General features: G+C 42.7%; 1 long non-coding RNA gene across 1 annotated transcript; it reads left to right on the top strand.

Annotated features, from left to right (window-relative positions):
• Positions 1-654: 654 nt before the first annotated feature.
• LOC138759780 (uncharacterized) lies at positions 655-9,092 on the top strand. Its single transcript, XR_011355081.1, has 3 exons — positions 655-706; positions 8,214-8,376; positions 8,535-9,092. It is a non-coding gene; the product is annotated as an uncharacterized lncRNA (long non-coding RNA).
• The last annotated feature ends 2,256 nt before the right edge of the window (positions 9,093-11,348 follow it).

Genomic DNA, 11,348 nt, shown 5'->3' with positions numbered 1-11,348 from the left:
CACTTGTGATAAATTTCCTGTCTTCATAACTATATTGCCAGCTTTTGGTGGCCACAGGCTTCCACCTAGGAGTGAGGTTTGCGAAGAGCGCTGGCGGAGTAACTCAGAGGGTGTAGAGGCTGCAAGGTGAGGCCCCGGGGCGTGGGGGTGGGTGGCTCAGGCTGCCACTGGCAGGTGGCTTCCAGGGTGGAGTGGTTACAGACAGAGAGCGGAGCGTGAGGCCCCCCCAAAGTGCAGGGAAACGGTTTGGAACTGGCACTGAAAATCCAATCCCAGCAATGCAGGGGCGCACAATTGGGGAAGGACTAATAGTTTGAAGTCTGTGAACGTGATGCCCTGGACTTTCAGGGTCGCCACGCAGTACCCCTTTACCCCAGTCGAGAACGATCTGGTCACCAATGAAACCCTCTGGGCAGTGGGGAGAATAGCCAGTCCTCAACGGTGGGCCAGGTCTGGGCGGATAAAACTGTCAGTTGACCCCGAGTCAAATAAGCAATTGGTACGGTGTCCATGCACTTTAATCAGTTTCATTGTTTTTGTGAGGGGCTGGGGGAAGTCCTGGTCTAGGGCTACTGATGCAGTGACTTGTAATGGGGACAGTGGAATCCTACGTGGTGATGTCACAGAAACAGTCAGGCCAGAGCAGTCAATGCCGAGGAGTTGGTGCTGCTGCCTGCAACCTGCTGGGGGTGTCGGCCAGCCAACGGTAACGTAACTGCTGGGGGTTGCTGCTTGCTCTCGGTGGTGGGTTGGTCAGTCGGGTGGTCATCGGCAGTCACGGTGGAGTGTACTGGGTACTTGCGTGGTGGCAGGACCCCGGTCGGCAGCGTCGGTAGCGGCGGCGGGTGTGGCGTGTCGTTGGTCAGCAGCGGCAGCAGGTCCCTGGTCGGCAGCTTTAGTGGCGGGCTCAGCGCTGATGGCAGCGATGGGCTCAGCAGTGATGGTGGCGTCGGGTCTCTGGTCGGCAGCGGCGGCAGCCGTTGAAGTCAGGGCTGGGGCCTGGTTGGATGTTGCTTCATGAGGGAGGGTGAAGCTGGCCAATGTCATTGCGGCGAGGGTGGGTTGTACCTTTCACGCTCGGTGTCTGCCCCATGACGTCAGGCACTGTTGTGCGGTGGAGACCTCACTCTCATTGGATGAGAGCTCTGAGGAAGAAATGTTTGAATGGGAGGGTGGCAGTTGGGCATCACACTAGGCACTATGTTTGATGGTGGCCATTTTGGAGTGAGAGACTACAGCAAAGTGACCATTTTTAAGGCACTTCTGGCACATGGCTTTTCTCGCCGGACACTGGGACCTGCTGTGCTTGGCCCTCCCACAGAAATAGCACTTCGGGGTCATATCGGGCAGTGTAGTAGCAGCCGATAGGCCGTCAGTGTTCCGGGGGGTAGTAGGGTTGAGGGAGGGCATCCTACTCACATCAGAGTGTGGGGTCCAGCCCTGAGAGTACACGTCCATACTTAAGACCACATCCTTCATTGTCTCTGCGATTCGGATCACGTCCTCTAGGGTTTTCTCCCCCGTGCTCTAGCAAGCACTGCCTCACCTCATTCGATCGGAACCCGGCTACGTAGGCATCCCGAATGAGATCATCTGTTGTCTCTGCAGCAGTTCTGTCTGTGCAGGCACAGTCCCTGCCCAGTGCCCTTAGTGTTGAATATAAGCTCTACAGGACTCACCGGCTGTTGCCTCCTTGTCGCTAGTTTGTACTGAGTGTAGACCTTGTTCACCGGTCGCTCGTAGAGCCCTTTCAGCACCTTCAAGGCTGTGGCGTAAGTGGTCACGTCCTGGATGCTCTGGTAGACTCTCGAGGACACCATAGTCATCAATATTAGTAGTCGATGGCTGACCTCTATCACTGCAGGGTCAGAGAGCTGTAAGTATGTTTCAAAGTACCTCACCAGTGCTTAAAGTCAATTGAGGCTGTAGCCGACTGTGGGTCGATGTTGAGGGATCCCAGCCGTAGTATACGCTCCATCCCTTTAAAACTTTCTAGTTAATAAAATTGTAGTGCATGTCGAAAGAATCAAAGGCTTGTTGATCCAAACCAAGGCTTTTATTAACTAGAAGACTGGAGCGTATCACATGGAGGTCGACCAGTCCAGGATGACCTGATCTGGCTAGGAGCAATCCTCTAAGACCTGCAGTTGGTGTGGCTACACTCTCAGCCAATCACAGTCATCCTACACTACAATCTATACATACACATTGGGGATAGAATCTGTTCTATCACACTGCCGAGCCATTATTTGCTTCATCCCACTGACCTGTAGCCAGTCCATAGCCTTCCATACCTCTCCCATCCATGTACTGGTCAAAATTCTTCTTAAATGTTAGAACTGAGCCCACATTTCCCACTTCAGCTGGCAGTTCATTCCACACTCCCACCAATCTCTGTGTAGTTCCACCTCACGTTTGCCCTAAACCTTTCCATTTCACCCTTAGACACCCTTCAAACAGATCTTAGACCTTCTTTCTCTCTGCTATTCCACCAATTTTTTTGTCATTTAAAAGCTTACCAATCAGTCCACTGAAATTCTCATCTAAGTTATTGATATACATATGTCCTGGAACAATCCCTGCAGAACACCACTGATTACGGATTTCCCATCAGATATGCACCCTTTGACCAATTTTAGATCCAGTTTACTAACATAGCACAGTCGGCTTCTCTGGAAGGTTAGATGGTATGGATCCAAGGTGGGATATCAGATTGGATAGAAAGATGGCTTCATGGTAAAAAAAGAGCAGAGGATTAGGGTGAAAGGAATTTTCTCAGACTGGAGGCCTGTGACCAGTGGTGTGTCATAGGGTCCTGTGTTGGCCCCGTTGCTGTTGTTCATTCACATCAATGATTGAGGTGAAAACTTAGCAAATTTGCAGATAACTGTTATGAGTCCAGAGGTCCCCAAAACCCAGCAGCAATAGATATTCACCATGACAAATGGTTACTTAAACCAAAGTTGCTTTTAATTATCTTTGAATCAAACTTCAACTTATCTCTATTGACTTAACCCCCTTCTAATTCTAAGAGCACATGTGTGTAATGTGTGTGTAAGTTCAGAAAAGTTCTTTGGTTCACAGTCCAATCTCACTTTGCATTCTTCCAAGTTCACTGGTTGAAGACAATTCTTATATGGTGCACAGAATTGAACATTTATGAAGTTCACCAGGCTTTGGTGCTTGAAAGGTAAATGGTTACCATTCAGGAAGGTTCTTGTTGGTTTTCAGGGAGAGATTTGTGGTTCCTTTCTAATCAGCCACTTCATTGTCTTGCTGACAAAACTTGCCCCCGCAGGGTTCTCCAGATGATAACCTCTTTCTTTCAGGTCATCACAGATTGCCTTTTTGTTTCACTTATTCCAAGTGAAACATTAGAAAACCAGTCTTCTCCTCTTGCATGAACCACAAGGGCTTTGACCAGGCCATCTTCCAAAATGGGGCATTCTACAAGCTTGCGAGCGTGTACTGTTCCAGTCCCAGCTGCTGTCTACTGGCTGTAACACTGTACAAGTGATCTCTGTCTCTCTCTCTCTGAGAGAAAGCCCATTTTACTCTCTCTGCTTCAAAAACCACATGAATCTCTTAGAACAGCAAGCTCTCTTTCAGATAGCAGTGGCTCCGACATGCTCTTTTATCTGTAGCCTTTTGTAAACAACAATCCATTACTGAAGTCCCTTAAGCACTCTTCAAAGCTCTTGCAAAATCTCCAAGGAGCTCCAGTATTTAAAATAAGATCATTTTAAAGTGTTTGTAGGTGACCTACTCTAACAAACCATTCCCAATTTATCTCCCAAAAACATTTCTATATACTCTGTCACAGTAGCACTGTAGTGTTTGGTATTGTAGCAATGATTGCAGCAGAATCTGAATTAATTGGGCAAGTGGCCAGAGTTCTGTTTCAACACTCTGTAGCTCTTTAACTCTTGAATCATATATGCTAGTGGTTCTCAACCTTTTTTCTTTTTATTCAGATATCACCTTGAAGTGACCTCTTACCAACCACAGAGTACCTATGGCAATGGTTTGCAACCTTTTACTTTCCAATCACATCCCACTTTAAGTCATCCCTCTGCCATCAGCACTCTGTGATTAGTAAGGGATTGCTTAAGGTGGGATGTGAGTGGAAAGAAAAAGGTTGAGAATCACTGCCCTAAACCTCTGGCATGCAGGATAGCAGGACATTGTCATGTGCCCAAAACATCTGTATGGAATCAGCCCACAGCTCTGAAATGAAATCAGACTGCAAAAGAACACACAGCAAAAAATATCTCTTGAAAGGATACAGATTTTTATTCTAAATGAGGAACTCGTATCCAGGAAGTGAGGACAACTTGTCAGGAGATTTCTCAAGCAGACATCTTTCTGAAGTCTCCGCTCTCACCTCAAAAATACAGATGCATACTTCTATATTTATACAATTTCAATTGAGTAAGGGAAAAATGACCCTCACTCATTATATTACATCATTCTATATTAAAAAAAAATGTTTCTCCGCCCTGATGCCTGGCTGTTTGGTGTTTATCTTTCACAAGCAGAATGTAATATATTATATTCTGCCATTGCGTCCAAAAATATCAAATGAATGATATTTATGCTACATTTATCTCTAATTGTTTCTATGCAAGCCATATTCTAATCTGTCCTTGCAGTCTGTACAGTAGGTGCCTATTCTCGCAGCATGTCTGCAAGTTTATATCTGCAGCTGTCTAACTGTATTCAGCCATCTTACGACACACTAAAGGTTCGTCAGCCATCTTGTCTGTCTCTAAATGTTAAAAGCAAAAGCTTTAGCATTGAGATATAAGTCAAAAGAATTAAAATATAAGTGAGATAGAAATCATTCTTCCACATCCAGACCAGAATACCAAAATATTGCCAGACCAACTATTGCCAGAATCCTAGCTTAGGTTCTTGTAAATCATGTGCATTGTCCCATCTACATTAATTTTCTTACCAGTTGAAACAAATTCCACCAGGCTTGTGGGACAAGATTTCCCCTACACATAACCATGTAGACTCCATCGAATCGACTCCTTTTGCTCCCCTTGTGATTTGCCTCCATATTTTGTTCTCATAATCTCTACTGGGGGTGGCATAGTGTGGTTAATACAATGCTCTTACAGCCACCTGGGTTCGAATCCAGTGCTGTTCTAAGGAGTTTGCACATTCTCCCTGTGTCTGCATGGGTTTCCTCTGGGTGCTCCTGTTTCCTCCTACCCTCCAAAATCATATGGGCATTGTAGCTTAATTGGTATATTTGGACAGCATGAGCTCGTGGGCAGAAGGGTGACTTACCAGGTTGTTCATATGAATTTTAAAGACTATAACTCCATCAATGTGACTCCTAACTTCTATCCATATACATTCACATATATCCCTATACATCCATTATTGTGATGTACTTCCTGATCTGCTGTGCAACTATCTGGAGTTTTACACTACAGAAAAAGACTCTGACCCCACTCATTTATGTTGGTCTCATTGACTAACTGAGCAAGTCCCATATGTCTGTGTTTGGCTTGTCTCTCCCCAAACCTTTCTTAACCATCTAAATGTCTTTTACATGTTGCCATCATACCGCTTCCTCTGGCAGCTTGTTCTACACACCCACTACTCTCTATGTGAAGAAGTTGGCCCTCAGGTCCCCTTTAAATCTTTCCCTTTCAATCTATACCCTCCAGTTTTAGACTCCTCTAGTCTGGGTGCAGGAGTAAGACCCTCAAATCTTCCCTGTCACTTAACAAGATCAGCTAACAAGAGCTCCACATTCCTTTCTGCTCCCACCAATCTTATACACCCCCTTCCCTGTGAAAACTCGAGCCACCTCACATAACACATAAAATGTCACATTCATAATATAGTTCAAGTTTTTTCTGCCATAAGGCAAACAAAAGCTGCCATGAGCTTTGCCCGGTGCCCCTAACAATAGGAGAATGGGAGGCAAAAGCAAGTTCCACCGTGGATTCACCTCCAACGCTCCCATAGTCTCTGCAGCTGTACTATCGACAACCCGAGCTCCAGATCCAAACCTCCAAGATGATCAGGAAGCCTTCAATGCCCAAGGCCCTTCAGGAGCTCTTCTTGTCCTCTTGAATCTCAATTCCAATACCTATTTCCCATGAGCCAGTCTCCAGCAGCCTATGTGGTGCCTTCAGATGCTGAGCCCCTCTCTGGCCACTCCCGTGGCCACTGTCCTGTAGGGTCCTCTCCCATGTTGCTCCTTCTCAACGGTGAGGGAGAGGTGGGGGTTCACCCCATTTCTGGTGTCCTGTGCTGGTCTGCCGTGCCCCTGGAGTCTGCAACTCCTCGTGGCACACTGTCCAGCATAGATGATGCCATCTTGGGCACAGACCTAACCATTCCAACACCATCCTAACAATGAAACACAAAACAGGAAAGGGACTGAAAGTTTTCTGGCATAGAGCTAATATAACAATCTCCCTTGCACCTATATTTACACTTTTTTTTCTCTCCACGTGCTTGATCTCATGGACCTTTCCAACATATTTCACTGCTATCGCATATTCCTTTGTTTTTGTAAAATGTTCTAATTAACAAATTTAATCGAATAGATTTATCGACATCTTATCCCCACTGCAACCCTTGTCTCACCCTCTCAAATACCTTTCCTTTGTTTTATTAATTTCTCACTCATCCTTTTTGCAAGTTAAAACTAAACATACAACAGAGATCATTACCACACAATACACGTTCTTCAGACAACAATGTTGAGCCAACCTATATGTACCTACCAAAAAAAACCTCCCTAATTCATAACTGTTATGGACCATGGACTGACCTTTGATTTTTTTAAATATTTTATTTATTCAACATATATAATGTCAAATATTAAGAACATTATAACATAGTTACATAATAGAATATTAAAAAAATATATGTTGAAAATCTACTTATAAAAACTAAAATACTAAAATCTAAAAACTGAAAAAACAACAAACTACAAAAAACCCCAGTAACCTACCCTCCCCCAAACTAATCTGATCCCAAAATTAATATACAAGTTATTCATTACAAATAATTAAGTCCAATTCCATCAGTTGACATTCAAAGACCTCAAAAACATCATAAAATAAGTATATCTTGATCAAAAGCTGCCATGAGCTTTGCCCGGTGCTCAAGAGATTTTTAAAGAATAATCCTATCCTTAGGGTGCATATGGTCCCCAAATTTGCAAAAATAAAAAAATATTTATCCCTTAAATTATACGTAATTTTTTTCTAATGGAATACAACTTTGAATATCAGCGTGCCATCTGTCTAATGTTAATGAAACATCAGATTTCCATGTTGCAGTGACACATTTCCTTGCTATTATAAGACCAACTTAACAAATATTAATTGGGAATCTGACAACAATAATTTAGGTGTTACACTTTCAAAATTTCCTAATGAAACAAGTCAGCATTTAAAGGAAAATTAACTCACGTCATCCGTTGTAATAAAGTTATCTCCCTTTCCAAATATTCTTTTTGAAGTTTTGAAGAATAACATAATTTGATCTCGTAAATAGGCTTTCAACGTATCCCAAATGACAAACGTATTATCTATTGAATTTAAATTAGTTTCACAAAACAATTGAATATGTTGTCTTATAAATAACCAAACTCTGGTCTTTTCAATAATAAAAAATTCAATCTTCATCTATAAACTCTCTTTTGTTTTTCGACAGATTCCAACTCAATTAAAAGAGGAGAATGGTCAGATAATAATCTAGATATAAATTAGAGCAATCACTCTTGATTGATTTTGAGCAGAGAGTAAGAAAAAAATCAATTCTCGAGTACGTATCAAACCTGCTAGAATAAAAAGAATAATCCTATCCTTAGGGTGCATTCGTTTCCATATTTCAATAAAATTAAAATCTTTCATTAAAGGTAACAATGTTTTAGTTGCTTTTAATTTCACTGTATGTCTTGAAGGCTTATCTAATATAGATTCTAAACAAAAATTTAAATCACCACCCACTAAAACATTTCACGTACATTCACTAAATCTTTTTAAGAAGTATCCTGAATGAATTTATGATTATCCAAATTCTGTGCATAAATATTTAATAGAGTCCATTCTTCAGAAAATAGTTGACAATTTACAATAAGATTCATTCCTGCTGGATCTGTAATTACATTTTGGATTTTCACTATAATTCTCTTCCATACCGCACAAGTCTTCTTGTTCTTCTTCTTCTTGCAGACCTGCACCACTGGACTGGCACTATAAGAGGGGTGAAGATTTTTTTTCCCTTTAATTTTTTCATCTGCAGCGTACATGCGCAGTGTGAAGAAGTTTTTGGGACGGTGCCATCTTTCCAGCGCTGTCTCAAGCGGGTCGAGGAAGAACTCTGACGGCTGAAGAGGTAGGCCCAGATTCTTTTTCTCTCTTCAGTTCATGTTTTCAGTGTTTTTTTCTTTTATCGGCGACATTGTAGTTAAAGTTATTAGTAGTTTAAAAAGACTTTAAATTAACTTTAATAAATACAAACTTCATTAACACTCTTTAAATTAAAATCCCCAGGAGTCGTAAGGGAGCGCTGCATTCCCTACACCACCATGTCACCTCCCCGGGACTGACCTGTTAGACTGTGGACTGTCATCAAAAAAGATGGAATTCTGCTGGGAACTCTGTGTACAGTCAGAGGAAGAATGGAACATTTCGAATGACAGTTGGGCCGGCAGTTTGAGCACCAGTTGGAGCAGCAGAACTGCAGGTGGAGTGGCAGAGAACAAATGGAGAGCTGTGTGAAAGGGACATGCCTCTTAAGTCAATTTGAGAACTGAGGGAAGTCATCTAAGGAGGGCTTGACAAAAAGGATATGTAAGCTTACAGCAACTCAATATCAGTCATTTTTCTCCCCAGCGTTCAATACGACGACCTTTTGTCATTCAGTTGGGGAACTGAATTTGGACATTGAGTCTTGGGATTGAATTCTGTGGACTGTGGACTGACTGACCTGGGTTTTTTGGGAATTTTTCTCTTTTTGAATATTGGGTACAGATTGTAATGGTCTGGGTTATTTTTACATACACACTGTTTATAAATATATGATATCTGTATACTTTTAGTGGGGTTAATTGGGTTAAGACATTATATTGTTAAAAGTCATTAATAAATATAGAATTAAAATTTAACCCCATTTGAATTGCGTCTTCTGTTATTCCTGTTTTGAGGCTTAACAATAACCCTCAACTTTTGTTGTATCTGTGTGCCTTTCTAAGATTCTTTTAAATGCCCCTATTGTTCCAACCTCCACCGTCATCCCAGGCACCCACAAAATCAGTGTAAATTTTCCTTCCTTCACTTCATACTGATGTCTCTGGCATTTGCTACTCCCGCCCTGGGAAAAGGGTGCTGGCTGTTTTCGCCGTTTGCATCTCAGAATCTTTTAGGCCTCTATTAAGTCACCTCTCATCCTTCCTCAGTCAAAAGTGAAAAGTCCTATCTCAGCTAACTTAACCTCATAAGTTGTATTTTACAATCCAACCAATATCCTGGTAAATTTCCTTTTCACCCTTTGCACATCCTTCCAGTAATGAGGTGACCTGAAGTGAACACAATATTCCAAATGTGGTCTCACCAGAGATTTATAGAATTCAATCACCTGACTAATGAAGTCCAGTGAACCATTGGCCTTCTTAACCATCCTATCAACCTGCACAGTAACCTTGAGGGATCTATGGATTTAAACTTCCACACTGTTCAGTATCCTACCTTTAACCATGTACTCAGCCTCCCAAAACTCATCACCTCAGACTTCATCAAATTGAATCTCATCTATCACTTTTTTGCCCAAGTCTGGAACCCGTCCATATACTATGTAAACCTACGACAACCTTCAGCGCACCATTCACAATATTATTGAAATATTCTGTTTCATTTTGTTTCAATTAAATTGCATCCATTTGCCTTTCTCAAAGGAAATGATCATTTGCAGTTTTTATCTTCAAAATTATTTGAGAGAAAACATATAAGCCTTTGTACTTAAATCACTGTGTATAGACACAAAGTGCCCTGGGCATTGGAACCAATCATTTTGTATTTTATCTGGCTGCAACTGACAGGTCAAAAGTTTTTTTTTTTTTTCAAATGAAGACCTGGAGCACAGTTGCAGGCCCTTTTGGCCCACAACCCTGAGCCGTCCAAATACCCCAATCAGCCTGCAAACCCCAGTCCACTTGGAGAAAATATGCAGACATGTGGAGAACATGCAAACAAACTCCTGACAGTACTGGGCCAGATATTAGCCCACTCCACATGCTCCTCGAGAAGGTGAAGGTGAAGTTTACAGGTTTATTGTTACGTTATCATGCATTAAAAAATGTAACAGACATGGTATACTTCAAAGTTTGTTTGGTGTAAGGGAAACAAAGAGCCACCATGAACGTTGCCCAGAGCCCCTAACAATAAGAAAATGAGAAGCAAAAGAGAGCCCCCTCAGAGATACTGTTGTCGGTGGATTTGGCTCCTGCACTCCCACGGCCTCTGCAGCCGCAGAGTAGACCCAAACCTCCTATATTATCAGGAAGCCTTCAGTGCCTGAGGCCTTCCCTACACCTTTCTTGCCCTCAGCGCCAACTTAAATCCAGGTTCCTGTTAGAAATAGAAGTACCTTTAAAGAAATTGCTCGAGACAAAAATTGAGAACAAAGAACATTTATTACAGCAACAATGCAAAGTTGGGTGCTTCCCCTTACCCTGGGAATACACACACATACTGGGGCTCACCCAACTTTTATACAGTTGATTTCAGTATAGGAATACCCTCCCCCTTACATTCTTCTGCCTCCTGCTGGATGGGTTTGGCATTAGGCAATCCTGCCTGCCTACGTGCAATTTCAGTACACTTGGAGGACCGGGGGTATCCTGTCGGTATCCCTTCATGTTATTGTCCTTATTCGGACCTTCCTGATTCTCGGGGCTACAGTCTCTTGGTATGCGGAGTTGAATTATCCTATCTAGGGCTGGCTAATTTAATATGTATAAATCTGTGTAAGGTTAGCTAATTAGATATGTAGGACTTGGTACTTCTGTCCAGGGCTAGGAGACCCTTATCTGATCCAGACTACCTCAACTTCCTACATTCTATTGTTCCTTACCACTCCTTATCTTAGTCTTATGGTCTTGTCACAAAGACTAGAAGATTCTTATGTTAATCGTGCTGACTCTGCTTTCCTGCATCCTAATCCCCAAGTTCATCCTGTTTGTACTGGTTACAGCCGCTGAGCTGTGAACCCTTCAATGGCAAGTCACCACACAGCCTGTGTGGGTCCTTCAGCCGCTGAGTCCCACCTCGCTGGTCTGCTGCCATGGTCTCTGTTCCGTGGGTTGTCTC

The sequence above is a fragment of the Narcine bancroftii genome, chromosome 4, assembly GCF_036971445.1.
Source record: "Narcine bancroftii isolate sNarBan1 chromosome 4, sNarBan1.hap1, whole genome shotgun sequence".
In the NCBI taxonomy this organism is placed as follows: domain Eukaryota; kingdom Metazoa; phylum Chordata; class Chondrichthyes; order Torpediniformes; family Narcinidae; genus Narcine; species Narcine bancroftii.
The sequence above is the reverse complement of the archived record's forward strand: the minus strand, read 5'-3'. Positions and strand labels throughout refer to the sequence as shown.